The sequence below is a fragment of the Sciurus vulgaris genome (genome assembly GCF_902686455.1).
Source record: "Sciurus vulgaris genome assembly, contig: HiC_scaffold_167_arrow_ctg1, whole genome shotgun sequence".
Classification (NCBI taxonomy): Eukaryota; Metazoa; Chordata; class Mammalia; order Rodentia; family Sciuridae; genus Sciurus; species Sciurus vulgaris.
This window is the reverse complement of record NW_027632886.1, coordinates 58,330-64,329: the sequence shown is the minus strand read 5'-3', so window position 1 is coordinate 64,329 and position 6,000 is coordinate 58,330.

The window sequence follows — 6,000 nt, the reverse complement described above, 5'->3', positions numbered from 1 at the left end:
CGAACAGGGATAGTTTGAGTTCTTCTTGATGAGTGCTGGCCATATAGCCCGTCTCATCCTTAACCTTCTGAGTTTTACTTATTTCTGTTAACACAATGGTCTCTAGTTCCATCCATTTTCCTGCAAGTGACATAATTTCACTTTTCTTTATGGCTGAATAAAACTCCATTGTGTATCTATACCACATTTTCTTTATCCACTCATCTGTCGTTAGACACCTAGGCTGGTTTCTTAGTTTGGCTATTGTGAATTGTGCTGCTGTAAACATGGTATGCATGTGTCACTGTAGTACAATGACTTTAATTCTTCAGGGTAAATACTGAGGTGTGGTATAGCTGGGTAATGGTGGTTCCAGGCCTAGTCTTTTGAGGAAACTCCATATTGATTTCCATTAGTGGCTGTACTCATTTACATTCCAACAGTGTGGTGCTCCTTTTTCTCCACGTCCTCTCCAGCATTTATTATTATTTTTTTCTTGATGACTGCCAGTCTGACTGGTGTGAGATAAAATTTCAGTGTAGTTTTGATTTGCATTTCCCTAACTGCTAATGATGTTGAATATTTTTTTTCACATATTTATTGGCCATTTGTATTTCTTCTTTCAAGAACTGTGTGTTAAATTCATTTGCCCACTTACTAATTGGGTTATTTGATTTTTTTGGTGTAAAGTTTTCTGGAGGAGTTTTTAATTTCCATGAATTCTAGCTTATTAATTCTTTCTATAATAAATGGAGTCTTTGATATTGTGTCTAAAAAGTCATCCAGGGTCCTTTAGATTTTCTCCTATATTATGTTGTAGGAGTTTTATAGCTTTGCATTTTATATTTAGGTCCATGATCCATTTTTGAGAGAGTACAGATTCACTTCTTTTCCAGGTTTACCAGTAGCATTTGTTGAATAGTCTGTCTTTGTTCTATTGTATTGTTTTTGCTCCCTTGCCAAAGATCTGTTGTCTATATTATGTGGGTCTATTTTACTTTATTTTTATGGACTTTGTTTTCTGTTCTATTAATGTCTAATATTTTGCCAATACATATTTTTCATGATTACTGTAGCTTCACAGTAAGTTCCAAATTTAGGTATTGTCAGTCTCTTGAATTTGGTATTCTCTTTGCATACTCTTGACTATTCTAGGTCTTTTGCCTGTTCATATAAAGTTTAGAATTAACTTGTGAATATCTACAAAATAACTTGCTGGGATTATTTCTATTTTTATTTGTTCTTTTTAGTTTTACATGACAGTAGAATGTATTTTGACATACATATATGGAGTATAACTTTCCATTCTTGTGGTAGTACATGGTGTGGAGTTAGAATATTTGTGAATTCATATACGAATATAGGAAAGTTATGTCTGATTCATTCTGCTGTCTTTCCAATTCCCATCCTTCCTTTTTTCCCCCACTAACCCTTGTCCAATCTGGTGAACTTCTGCTTCTCCCTCCCACCCCAACTATTGCGAGTCAGCATCTGCATACAGAGAGAACATTCAGTGTTTGGTTTTTTGGGATTGGCTTACTTCACTTAGCATGATAGTCTCCAGTTCCATCCATTTACTGACAAATGCCACAATTTCATTCCTCTTTATGGCTGAGTAATATTCCATTGTGTATATGTAATACATGTTCTTCATCCATTCATCTGTTGAAAGGCACCAAGGTTGGTTCCATAGTTTAGCTATTGTGAGTTCAACTGCTATAAACATTGATGTGGTTGTGTCACTGTAGTATGCTGATGTTAAGTCCTTTGGGTATATGCCAAGGAGTGGGATAACTAGATCAAATGGTGGTTCTATTCAAGTTTTATGTTAAATCTCCATACAGCTTTCCAGAGTGTTGGCAACAATTTGCAATCCCACCAGCAATATATAAGTGTACCTTTCCCCCCATATCCTGGCCAATATTTATTATTACTTGTATTCTTGGTAATTGCCATTCTGATTGGAGTGAAATGGAATCTCAGTTTAGTTTTAATTTGCGTTTCTCTAATTACTAGTGAGGTTGAACAGTTTTTCATATATTTGGTGACCATTCATATTTCTTCTTCTGTGAAGTATTTGTTCAGTTCCTTTGCTGATTTATTGATTGTTTCCTTTGCTGTGAAGGTTTTTAGTTCGACACAATTCCATTTATTGATTCTTAATTTTACTTCTTATGCTTTAGGAGCCTTGTTGAGGAATCCAGTTCCTAAGTTGACATGATGGAGATTTGTCCTACCTTTTCTTCTAGTAGGCTCAGGGGCTCTGGTCTAATACCTCGGTCCTTGATCCACTTTGAGCTGAGTTTTGTGCAGGGGGAGAGATAGAGGTCTAAGTTCATTTTATTCCATATGGATTTCCAGTTTTCCCAAATTGCTGGGATTTTGATTGGGATTACACTGAATTTATACATCAATTTGGGAAGCACTAACGTCTTCACAATATTCAGTCTTTCTGTCCATGAACATGGATTATCTCTCCATTTATTTAGTTAAAAAGATATTTTTTTCATCAGAATTTTGTAGTTTTCCTCATATAAATCTTATACATATTTGTTATAGTTTAACCTATGTATTTAATTTTTGGGGTGCTAGTGTAAATAATATTCTGATTTTAATTTCAAATTGCACTTGTTTATTGCTGGTGTATAGGAAACTGATTTACATTTGAATATCAACCTTGTATCATGGAAACTTTCTGTAATCACTTATTAGTTCCAGGATTTTTTTGTTGATTTTTTGTGATTTCTTTTGTAGATGACCATATCATCTGTGAACAAAAGTAGTTTTATATTTCTTCCTTTTTGTATTCATTTTGCTTCCACTTCTTGTCTCATCTCATTACCTGGGACTTCCAGTACAATGTTGAGAAGGAGTGGTGAGGGAAGAGACATCCTTGATTTGTTTTGTATCTTAGTGGGAACACAATGATTTTCTCACTATTAAGTGTGCTATTAGCCATAGGTTTTGAATATATTTCTTCTTATCAAGTTGAGGAAGTTTGATTCTATTCCTTGTTATTGAGAATTTTCATCATAAAAGAAAACTGAATTTTATCAAATGAGTTTTCTACATCTATTGATGTAGTGATTGTATGATTTTTCTATTTTAGCCTATTGATGTGCTATATTATGTTAATTGATTTCACTGTGCTTATTGAGTATACATCTTCATTGTAAAGTGTCTATTCAAAATATTTTGCCCATTTAAAGCCAATTTAAATGATTTGTTACTTGCAAATGAAAGAATTTTGATCAAGACAGCATCCATGTATGAGTTTGTGATATTCTAGATTAATTGACCTGGCGTTGAGTATCGATAAAAAGGTAACTTTATTATTTGGACAAAAGCGGTGAGTCCAGGTAGAGGGAGTAGTGTAAGTAAAGCCTCAGAAGTATATTCTAGTCCATGAATGAACCATTAGTAGTGGATTATGACTGAGAATGGGAATTCTAGTCTCTCCATTTATTTAGTTAAAATAAATACATAACAAATAAATACATAACAAAATATGTATAAGATTTATATGAGGAAAAGTACAAAATTCTGATGAAAAAAATATCTTTTTAATTAAATAAATGGAGAGATATGCTTCCAAACTCTACCAGAGTGTAGAATTTGGAAGCATATGGAGATACAGGATTGTCTATCCATGTCTACGTTGACATTCCTTACATGTAGTGTTTGCAGCCTTTTTCTAGGATTGTTATGGGATGATTTGACTTACTCCAGTGGAATGGCATGATTAAATATGTATTAAAAATTTGCAAAAAAAGTACCTACTTTATATATACCAGTGGATTTTTTCTATATCTTAATTGTTCCATTATGGTTGTACATAATGATGGGATTTGTTTTTACATATTTGTACTTGTACATTATAACAATATAATTTGACCAATATCATTCCCCAGTATTGTCCCTTTTCCTCCCCTCCTCCTTAGCTCTCGCCCTTTCCCTTAATGATTTCCCTTCAATTTTCATGAGACTCCTCTAGGTACTCTTCCTTTCTAGTACTCTATTGAATAGGGATGGTAAGAGTGGACATTCATGTCTTGTTTCAGATTTTAAAGAAAATGCTTTCAGTTTTTCCCCATGCACTTTGATGTTGGTTTTTGGTTTGTCCTATACAGCCTTTATGGTGTTGAAGTAGTTTCCTTCTACTTCTTATTTCTTCAGTGTTTTTTTTTTTTTTTATCATAAATGAGTGCTGAATTTTGTTGAAGGCTTTCTCTGCATCTATTGAGATGACAAAGCAATTTTGGCCCTTAATTGTATTTGTGTGATGAATTACACTTATTGATTTGCATATGTTAAAGCATTCTTGCATCCCTGGGATAAAATCAGCTTAGTTATGGTATGCAGAGTTCTTAATATGTTGTTAAATGTGATTTGCTAATATTTTATTAAGTATTTTTGCATTTGAGTTCATCAGGGATATTAGCCTGTAGTTTTCTTTCTTCGATATATCCTCATTTATTTTTTTTTTTATTTTTTTTTTATTTTTATTTTTTTTATTGTAAACAAATGGGATACATGTTGTTTCTCTGATTGTACATGGCGTAAAGGCATACCATTTGTGTAATCATAAATTTACATAGAGCAATGTTGTTTGATTCATTCTGTTATTTTTTTCCCTTCCCCCCACCCCTCCCACCCCTCTTTACCCTCTATACAGTAGTTCCTTCCTCCATACTTGCCCCCCTCCCTAACCCTAACTCTAACCCTTCCCTCCCCCCCATTATGTGTCAACCTCCACTTATTAGCGATATCATTCGTCCTTTGGCTTTTTGAGATTGGCTTATCTCACTTAGCATGATATTCTCCAATTTCATCCATTTGCCTGCAAATGTCATAATTTTATCATTCTTTATGGCTGAGTAATATTCCATAGTATATATATACCACAGTTTCTTTATCCACTCATCAATTGAAGGGCATCTAGGTTGGTTCCACAGTCTGGCTATTGTGAATTGAGCAGCTATGAACATTGATGTGGCTGTATTTCTGTAGTATGCAGATTTTAAGTCCTTTGGGTATAGGCCAAGGAGTGGGATAGCTGGGTCAAATGGTGGTTCCATTCCAAGTTTTCTAAGGAATCTCCACACTGCTTTCCATAGCGGCTGCACTAATTTGCAGCCCCACCAGCAGTGTATGAGTGTACCTTTCTCCCCACATCCTCGCCAACACCTGTTGTTGCTCGTATTCTTGATAATCGCCATTCTAATTGGGGTGAGATGGAACCTTAGGGTGGTTTTGATTTGCATTTCTCTTATTACTAGAGATGTTGAACATTTTTCCATATGTTTGTTGATTGCTTGTAGATCTTCTTCTGTGAAGTGTCTATTCATTTCCTTAGCCCATTTGTTGACTGGACTGTTTGAATTCTTGGAGTAGAGTTTTTTGAGTTCTTTATAGATTCTGGAGATTAGTGCTCTATCTGAAGTATGATTGGCAAAGATATTCTCCCACTCTGTAGGCTCTTTCTTCGCATTGCTGATAGTTTCCTTTGCTGAGAGAAAGCTTTTTAGTTTGAATCTATCCCAGTGGTTGATTCTAGCTTTTATTTCTTGTGCTATGGGAGTCCTGTTAAGGAAGTCTGGTCCTAGACCAACAAGATGAAGATTTGGACCTACTTTTTCTTCTATAATCTGCAGGGTCTCTGGTCTGATTCCGAGGTCCTTAATCCATTTTGAGTTTAGTTTCGTGCATGGTGAGAGATATGGGTTTAGTTTCATTCTGTTGCATATGGATTTCCAATTCTCCCAGCACCATTTGTTGAAGAGGCTATCTTTTCTCCATTGCATATTTTTGGCCCCTTTGTCTAGTATGAGAAAATTGTATTTATTTGGGTTTGTGTCCGTGTCCTCTATTCTGTACCATTGATCTACCTTTCTATTTTGGTACCAATACCATGCCGTTTTTGTTACTATTGCTTTGTAGTAGAGTTGAAGATCTGGTATTGCAATACCCCCTGTTTCACTCTTCCTGCTAAGGATTGCTTTAGCTATTCTGGGTTTCTTA